The sequence below is a fragment of the Coregonus clupeaformis genome, chromosome 20, assembly GCF_020615455.1.
Source record: "Coregonus clupeaformis isolate EN_2021a chromosome 20, ASM2061545v1, whole genome shotgun sequence".
Lineage (NCBI taxonomy): Eukaryota > Metazoa > Chordata > Actinopteri > Salmoniformes > Salmonidae > Coregonus > Coregonus clupeaformis.
This window is the reverse complement of record NC_059211.1, coordinates 42,071,218-42,081,370: the sequence shown is the minus strand read 5'-3', so window position 1 is coordinate 42,081,370 and position 10,153 is coordinate 42,071,218. Positions and strand designations below refer to the sequence as shown.

Genomic DNA, 10,153 nt, shown 5'->3' with positions numbered 1-10,153 from the left:
TGGCCCCCACCTTGCCCTCCCAGCAGTGTCGGCGTGGCTGGCTGCTTCACCTGCCCAGCAGCAAGCTGTCCCAGGAATGTCCCAGGCTTGTCTGGGGCCCTCTCTCCACGTCATGATTAATGTACAGGCCTCCGCGGGGTCACACTCCATGGGCACAGACTGAAACAGAAAGAGACCAGCCTTGGGTAGTGTCCAGGAGCATCCGCTGCAGACGCAGATATTTGGGCAAACAATTTAGGGGCCCGAGAGGACGGCTGACAGCTCGTTGAAGAAGATGAATACTACATATAACTGCCAAACAAGCCTAACTAAGGCCAAACTTAGAGAACGCTTCAGTAAGGTATAACAAGTGATGATAAATGCGCAGATGGTTGTTTCGTTTGTATCGTTCTTTTGATGATTGTTATGTCTATTATTATTACTATACTAATAGACATTCATGCACTTTTCTAGTATTGATTTCCTATTCTTTTCTTTATAGAGCCCCACAGTTTTTCCACCATTCATTTTTCCTATATGGGATTTTAGAAACACTTAAAATAAGGGCTGTGGTTCGTGTAGGCTTACCTTGGCATGACGTTTTGGAGAACCATGTAAATCTCTCTCGGACAAGGTGACTTTTATCAAAATATATTTGGCTCTTTTTCTTTTTTGGGAGGTAAATACAGGCGAATATATTGATAAAAGTCACCTTGTCCGAGAGAGATTTACGCGGTTATCAAAACTTCACGCTAGGGTAAGCCTACACAAAACACATCCCTTATTTTAAGTGTTTCTAAAATCCCCTATGGGAAAAATGAATGGTGGAAAAAACAATTGGAACAATTTCCTTGTTTGACCACTAGGTTTTATGGGTAATGACTCATACTGTGGTACTCTAACTTCCCTTAATTGCCCCACTTTTACAACTTCCGATGACCAGAGATTGAGTCAGTTGGAGAGGATCAGCTTGAGCAAAGTGAGGTGCAGAATCACTGATCTACAAATAATCTTCCTTGCCATATAATAGGCTTTGTATGATCAAGATTCGCAGAGCTTTGCCTCCCCTGACTCAAATACGCGTGCACAACCAGACATAGATTGACTAATTGGAGAAACCTTGTGCCAATTACAGATCATTTACTAGGATTTTGTACTTCCAGCACTAGCCGGATAATGTTGGAAATACTGGTAAAATCACAGTGCCTCATTTAAATCGGGCAGAAACGCAGGGACTTAGTCATGGGTAAAGCTTTTGAAATATTTTAGTCATAATAACATGCAAGTGACTAAAGAAAATCTCAACTTTATTTTTAGTGAACTTCTAACCACATCACAACAGGCTGCAATGGCCCAAATGACACAATACTATTGTAATTGACTTTACTTATCATATACAAATTATTAATCTATCTTGTCAGGCAAATTTTTTTATCCCTTGGTCCTCCAAATTGAGCATAACCGTAATCCACCTTGCTTTGACTCGGTTGCTTGCATCCCATTCGCTTTCCTGACATTTCAGATCTCACGTGTGTGCTGGCTTTTGTTTCAGAGCCTCGCTGTTGATGCAGCTCACTCTCCTCTCCAGCTGGGCGCTCATTCATCTTTTTATACCCTGTATGTGTGGAGGCCATCAGCTGCTACACAACATAACAGCCACACGAACACTGGGGAGACCGGCTGAGCTTAGCCAAGAGGAAGCTCTACACGGCCTCTACAAACAGTCTAGGAACATCACTGGATTTCTGAACTGTTACACCCTAAAGATGACAAGCTCAAACCAAATTATGTTTTTTCCAAAAGAGAACCAATGCAAACCTAGATTTGTTTTGTGCCAGTTGTTGACACAATGGATGAAACAGGAGAAAGCTTTTGAGCACCCATAAACCAATATTTAACTGAGGGTAACAAGTTCAAGATTATTTTGATGTCAGGTGTCCTTCCTTCAGGTCTAAGCTGAGGGAAAACAACATGCACTCGATCATCCCTGGAATTAATTGAGTTTTAGCGGGAGACTTTGTTGAAGGTTCTGTTGAAACTATCAGAATTTCCTCTTGCGCTCCAGTGGGATTAAAGTCCTTAAGAGCGTGGTAGTTCTCTAGCAGCCAAAAAGCAAAACAAACAAGAAAATCATTTCCATACACACAGCTGCCGTGCCATTCTGCCTTTCCTGGGCTCGCTGCAATAGTCACGCATGTTCCTAACCACAAGCCATCTGTAGGCAACATCAATCCACACGGCCAATTGTTACTGTACACCTGTATAGAACTTGTGATCTTTTAACCACCTTCTACAGCACTTACAAACCAGAGCACCGTGGAAAAATATGTCACTTTGTAAAGCCGTGTGTATGTGTTTGTGTGTGCATAAGTGTGGGAACAAATTAAAATGTTTGTCTGTGCTTTGATAACATGTACAGTAGCACATAAGACTACACACACAGAAACAACACACACACACACACACACACACACACACACACACCGGACACACAGATACAGTGTCAGGGACTTTCAAAACAGCAGGCACAAAATGTGCAGAAGAGCACTGGAGCGCGACACAAGAGGAGCCGATAAATTAATTCAGCTAAGCAAACAATCTCTCATGTAATGATGCCTAGTTCTCCATTTATGTCATGTCAGCCTAGCTGAGCCGGAAGAGTGAGCTGCTATGTGACATTCGACCATTAATTAACATTTTACTATTATTTTCCCACCTCAAAATAACAAACAATGACCCTCAACTCTCTGAAGTATATTTAGCTGCAAATAAGTGCTCCCCTGTGAGAATTGATGTTTAAGTAATTTTCACTGTTTTATATGGATAAGAAAGAGTTAGATAAAAAAATATCTGAAACCTTACACCATACTTATTTTATTTTATTATTGTTATGAGCAAATAATGCTTCTACAGATGAGGATTATGTTGTTCGGATTTTCCCTTCTGGTTTTGGTTTGGGACTGAGAAGATTGGACATTCAAAATAAGGACTACAACAATTTTGCCTTTGTTTCACCTGGAATACAATGGCATTTGTAAAAAACCCTTTCCAAATATTTATTTTTAGGTGTTTTTTAAATTCGAATTTCTTAACCAAAAATAATCTGGGGGCAATGCAATAGACGGAACATTACATGACAATATACCAAAGTCCTACAACCAAGTTAAATAAGTTATTCTTGATGTCCTGAATATCTGCAATGTAGGGTATTTTGAGTATAGAAAATAATACATTACTGAAAAACTAGAATATTTGGTGGTTTCAACAGTATGCCAAGCCATAGTGCTGACATACAGAGGGCATAAACAGTGTAAAGCTGGGGATGGTGGAAGACTGATCCGTTCAAGGCCTGTCTATTACGTAGGCTACCATGATTCACACAAGATTGTTTGATTTGTCTGCAGAACACATGTAACCCTTTAAACTCATGGGAATTGGCCTATATGGTTGGGCTACATTTAAATGTTTCTTACAGAAGAAATATGAAATGCATATGCATGGTGGCAAATGAAAGGGGGAAAGTTAGGAGATTATGGGAAAATGATTAGACCAAAGTTGAGGATAACAGTTCACCTGACAAGACTGAATCCAAACATTACGCTGTTGATTTTTTGTGCATTTTTCCCACATTTCTTGACGCTTATCAGTAACATAAGAATATTCCTGGAAAATGTGTGGTGGGTGCAACATAACACAAAAAAATTACAAGGGTTTGAGTGAGAGGACTAACTGGTGTCTCCAAGTGGCCACACACACCTTTCCAAAGTGTGAACAGTTCCTAAGTCATTTTATTGCACTTTGATGACTCAAAGAATAGTATTTTTTTAAACTACAAACACACTTGTAGTTGTTTTGTTTGGAACACAACCCTGCATCCCCACCATCACACAATTACTGTTGTTGTTTACACAATCCAAAAACTGCCATTATAAATCGCAATCTGGTTCAGGTGGGCATAATTTGAAAACTTGCTCTATTGCCAACATGACTAGCTAAGTTATAAAATAAGATATTACAGTGGTAGGCTTTCACAGGGCAATTCAGAGAAACAGATCGTAATTTTGGTCCGCATTGAAAGGAGTCATGTGTGCGTTCAGGTGCGTGTTCCATGGTGAATCTTCTTCACAATATACAAACACAGGCTCATTCTGTTCAGAACAACCCAGGGTATGATGCCATGTCATCAAACATAGTGATCATAAATGTTGACACTGTATATGACATGAGTTTTAAGATATGGAAATGTGTGCACATTTGGACTCACAGGTGTTTGGTTTGCTTGTATGACGTCAAAGCAGTGTTTATTATAATCCTCAACATCTCATCTTTCAAAATACATCAAGTCCTTAATTTACAGCATTTCCCTCACTCAGACAACCAAACATTTGCTAAAGTTACCCAATTAGCGGGAGGGCTGGAGGCAACTTCTTGTCGCATGTGGTGCTCAAGTCCAGAACGGCTCTCAGTCAAAACCAATACAATGCAGTGAAGCTCAGAGCATTTATCAGCGCCCAAATCTGCCACTTTACGAGTGTAAAGGGTTAAAAAGCTTACCAAATATAAAATAACGTGCAATTACAAATCAGAATTCACATCCAATCTGTAAATAAGTGTTTGAACTTTTTTTGTCAACTATCTCTCATGTGCCTAAAACCACTAGATCAGATAGATATAATAGTTGTATTATAAATACACCGCCACACTGATTTCATGTTAAAGTAGTGACATAAAATAATGATGTGAGAAGTGAACCCCACATTCTGTAGTGGGGTAAAATGCTACAGGTTTTACATTGCTACCTTTATCTGTTCATTGGTGAGTATACAGTGCCACCTGCTGGTTTAGGAGAGAAGGGACTGTGGAGATCATTCATAAACCTACTATTCCTTTGCCCAGAGTTAACTAAAAGCTAAGCATGTTTATATTTATTTGTAAATGTTTATTCTCAATGTAAAGATAAACATGAATGAAATTCAAAACAAGGCATGCAAGATTGCAAACATAAATCAATAAAGAAATGCTCTGAAAGAGTTAAGCCTATCTCACTAACAAAGAGTAGATTAAAACTACTAGTAAAGATGAAAAAAATGAATGTTTTCCAATTTAAAAAAAGACTAGAAAGAAATGGATGGCATGCTTCCTGCAGCCACTACATATGCCAGACAAAAATATTTACCTTCCATACGGTGATCTTAAAAAGGCTGCTTTTGGGAGACTGCCACAGACGTGTCTATGTTCAAAGCCTGTTTCCCCTCCTGCTTGCCTTTGATTCCAGTGTATAGTAGAGGGTAGGCTCCTGTGAAGAAAAGAGACAGAGCAGGACCTAAAATATGGGTGAGGAGTGTGATTAGATCTATGTGATATTGCACTCGCATCACAGCTTGGTTGGATGTCCTCAGAGACAGTGGGGACTTCAAAACATAAGGGCCTCCTCTCATGCTTTCTCTACATTTGATACATGGAGATCTCAGAATTAAACACTTATCAAATACAACAACAAAATACACAGTAATATGGCATCTCTGAATTTGGTATAGATAAGAGAAAGCTAAACGTTTTCATCTGAGTTGAAAGTGAGATGACAAATAATAATGATAAGAGCAAATAAAACATTTTGGCACACAACCCTGGTGGTCTCCCATCTCTCTCCACGGTCATGCTTTAGGAAATGATTCATCGCTTTTGAGAGACAGACAGCATTGGATTAGCTAACAATTGACAGGTATGCAGCTCTTCGCTTCCAGCAGTTTACATGCAAAAACTCTACAGGTGCATTAAACCTAAGCCACAAAATCTCGAGTCAGACCTACAGTCAGGGGCAATTACTGAAGCCCTGTAAAAGTCACAGCTCGATATTGATTTAGTCAGGCTAGAGAGAAAACATGTTTGGATGAGCAATTCGAGACCTGTCTTTTCTCCTGCCAACTGCAGTGAAAACATTGTGTCTAGGGGGAATTAGACATGACTGTGGCTTTCTCACAGCCTTGGCTTGTACTGCTGCACCTTGGTCCATGGGTCCAACACAGATACCCTTCAGTTTGTAGTGAGTCTGTTACTGTATGACTATACACAGACCTATTTGTTTTGGGTTCTCATAGCATCTAGCCAACTTCTTTCTCAGATTGTGGGAGGGAGGCAGCATCGTTGGGGGTCAGGAATGGCAGGAGAGGTGCTTGGAGAGCAGCCTGGGCTGCAGGTGTGTCCTGACAGAGTCTGGGCATTCTTCTCTGCTGCTTAACCAGAAAAAACAACAGAAATTGAGTGGATTAAGACATATGCAGGTACTAACAGCCCCAAGAAGGTATTTGACACGGCACTTCAACTTTCTACAAGACAGGTGGAGCTTACATGATGGCATGGCAATTAAATACATGTTTTAGTGGGGGGGAAGCTTAGGAAACATGAAAGGCTGTAATATACATGACTACCAATTATCTTCCATATGTGCCACTGAGTCTACAGCCTGAAGCTCTGATCCATAACAATTTTGGACAATTTCTGTTAGACAAATGTTACATATTACTTATATTTCAGTATTCTATCAATTATTTCAACTTGTTGTAATAATGATAACACTACATCGCCTATTGTTCAGAGGTGAAAGGTAGGCTATTTCTCAATATGGATGATTTATTGCATTGAACTTGGCAAAGTTTATTTGACATCAGAGTGGCAACAAAATACTTGATCTAGACAAGCCGTCAGTGTGAGCAGGGGGTTCAGTCAGAGGCTCCATGATAACATTCACAGAAAGCACCTGGACTGTGCTTCAAGGTGTCGGATACCTCCACTCTGATCACTTAAACAAACTGTGTTCCGCTCTTAGTCAACCCCAAACCCAGAGCAGTTCAAATAGTTTTGTAGTCAAACAGCGGTCAAAGAGTTTCCCTCACCACTGCAAATACCTACCCTAAACCAAACACACCACTTCTGGCTGAGAAAATGATTGAGTGCAACGTGCAAGGTAAAATGTATGCACTCACTAACTGTAAGTCGCTCTGGATAAGAGCGTCTGCTAAATGACTAAAATCTAAAATGTAAAAATGTATGGGTCTGATTATACTGGGTCAGTGGTTGCAACTTAAGATTTTCCACAATCCTTCACTGTCATTATGAATTTGTCCATTTCTTGTCTCAAATCATAACCATTTCAGACTATTTCAATTCACCTCTGTGTCCTCAGTCCATAAAAGCCATCATGAATGTTTCTATGAAATTTATATTTAACCTAAAACATAACTGGGTCATGGAATATTCATCTATTTAGTAAAGGGAAAGAGACTTCCCACCCAAACCCCAATGCCTTTCCAGCTAGTCCTTGTGCAGCACTGATAACCTGAGAGACAGGATGTTTCCTCCTTTTCACCCAATTACCGTCACTATGAACATGAGAGCAGAAAAGCTAGACAGAAGATTAGCTTGATCAGTGAACAACACTCTGCCATTCCATTACTTTAGTGATTTGTTTTACTTTCTGTTCTGAATGGGCTGTAACCTCCCTGGAGATTAAAGTTGTAAATATTGCGGAGTGTGTGCAGCAGCTTTTAGTTACCAGAGGTCGCTTTCACACCGGCGTGACTAGCAATTTGAAACCACCAACACCATCTGAGTAATGAGTCCGAGACCACACTCCATCTTCCCCCATTGCAAGAGAGCAAATGTGTCACAGTCTGCCAGGCTAACCCCACAATCACTCTGCTTCCCCTTGGCTCCCATTAGCATGCTGTGTCGGCTCAACAGGATTTTAGGGGCTGTCAGCAGGGTACCCTTCCCCCTAGACTTCTTCAAGCAGCGACCTGTCCCTTTGGAAATGAAGCACATCTGAAAGCGTGGTTTAAAAACTCTGCAAAATTCCTCACCACTCCCATCATCATCACTGGGTATCCCTCTAGCCCTGTTAGCCGTCTACCTGCTGCACTGTGTTCTATCTAAATCATTCACCGTTCCCACACATGCCCTGACAAATACCACCTTGAACACCACAGAACAGGCAACTGGGTCCATTTATACTGGAATGATATTGTATTCCTTGGCATGATATTATATGTTTCCTTGATAAGCTGAATCATCCACACATTTCACCCTTCAAAGTGCCATATTGTGACTTAGGTGTTTTAGTGAAGTATTGTAGAATCTTGCAGCCTTGTATTCTGAAAGCTAGGGGTAATTTAATTGGCAGGCGTAGGCCACGCAATCTACACACACACACACAAGGAAAGGAAAAACATACTGCACACACACACACACACACACACACTGACCGGATACATACAAGTGTATAGAGCTGCATCACCTAGCTCTCTGGGTCAGTGATTGTAAGGTGAGGGTGTGGGGTAGAGGATTAGTCCTTTAAGAAACTCAATACCTCACACACAATTAGCCCTCCTTGTAGCTCAGTTGGTAGAGCATGGCGTTTGCAACGCCAGTGTTGTGGGTTCGATTCCCACAGGGGGCCAGTATGAAAATGTATGCACTCACTAACTGTAAGTCGCTCAGGATAAGAGCGTCTGCTAAATGACTAAAATATAAATGTTATTAGGTAAAGGAGTTGGCATGGCGCAACCAAACAAACCTAAGCTTGTTAAGTGTGCAATTACAAGCATCTCATATTAAAACAAGATTTAACATCAAATTGTATTTGTCACATACACGTGTTTCGCAGATGTTATAGCGAAATGCTTCATACCAGAATGTTTCTGCTGTAAAAAACAACGAAGATATATTTACAGGTACCAAATCAAATGTAGCCTTTGGCTTTGGAGGCAGACTACCTACAAGCATTGTTTCTATTTCAACGTTTAGAAGAGCATGGCCTGGTAGGCCCTATGGCTAAATCAGGCCTACACGTAGCACCATATGAACTCTTAAGGAGCCTACTGTGCCAAGGACCCATGCTATTTTCAAAGGTAGACTGGCTCTGGAAGCCAAAACAGCCAAATACTAAATATAACGTGAGTCGATTCTCAAATCGCGATTCGGTTCTAGAAACATAAAGCCCTTTACTTTCATATCACATCAAAATAATTTAACACATATAAAATATACACTTACTGTGCACTGTTTTAACCGGCTTTATCACAGTTGCGGCTGACAGTATTTTTCACTGACAACAAGTTTCTGGCGGCCTTCTTCCGTTACACACAGGTGTTAGGAGCTCTGTAGCTCAGCTGATAGAGCACGGCGCTTGTAACGCCAAGGTAGTGGGTTCGATCCCCGGGACCACCCATACACAAAAATGTATGCACGCATGACTGTAAGTCGCTTTGGATAAAAGCGTCTGCTAAATGGCATATTATTATTATTAGGAGCATGCACCCTCTGTCTTCCATAAACATGCTCTGTATGCTCTGTAACATGACGATATGGCCGTGTGGGAACACTAACCCTATAAAATTCAACCTTTCGTTTTTTGAAAATTATTTCTCGTTGATATGAAAGATAATGTCCTTATGCTTCCAAAACCGTACCGCAAGCGATGCGTGTTAATGTTCAGACCAAGCACCGGTGCTCTTAATTATCAAAACCCCTGTACAGAAGACACCTTCATCCAATGACTTACAGTATGTGTAATGTAATGGAACTGAGAGTCATGATCAAAGGCTAGCCTACACTGAAAGTTTCAAATTGGAGCATTAATTGACTCCCTCAAATTTAACAGATATGTCTAGAAATTACATAAAAATATCACACCTACCTCCTGCATAAATATATTTGTCTTGGGAAAAAAAATCTGAAGTTGTCCTTTCCTCACAAAATGTTGTCTATTAATAAAAGTTCAGCACGTAGAGATTTTCTTCTTCTTCGATGAGGTTTAACGGCGGTTGGCATCCAATAAATGTTGCATTACCGCCACCTACTAGACTGGAGTATAACTCCCTTATACTTTGCTTTAGAAAATACAACAAATACCCTACCATCTAACACTACACTCACACAAAAAAACGTAACAATAATAAAAAATAATAACTACCATACTCCACTATTTAAATATATTTATTCATACTTCAGGCCAACAGCCTGAAAGGATGGGCCACCACCACTTAACACACCCTGTAACTCTTCTGATGTCTCGCACACCCAAATACCTCTCTGCAGCTGCCACCACAACCTCTATTTTCTGCGACTTATGTTCCATCCCTGCAGTACAGTTGATAACCATTTCTATAAATGCCAA

The 10,153-nt window shown here is 40.5% G+C and overlaps 1 long non-coding RNA gene across 2 annotated transcripts; it reads right to left on the bottom strand.

Annotated features, from left to right (window-relative positions):
- Window positions 1–4,316: 4,316 nt before the first annotated feature.
- Window positions 4,317–9,761, bottom strand: LOC121532693. Of its 2 annotated transcripts, none has more exons than XR_005994368.2 (3): window positions 9,674–9,761; window positions 6,055–6,212; window positions 4,317–5,275 (listed from the first exon to the last, which is right to left on the bottom strand). It is a non-coding gene; the product is annotated as an uncharacterized LOC121532693 (long non-coding RNA). The 2 variants fall into 2 exon arrangements; XR_005994367.2 differs by having other exon boundaries at window positions 6,055–6,209.
- Between the last annotated feature and the right edge of the window lie 392 nt (window positions 9,762–10,153).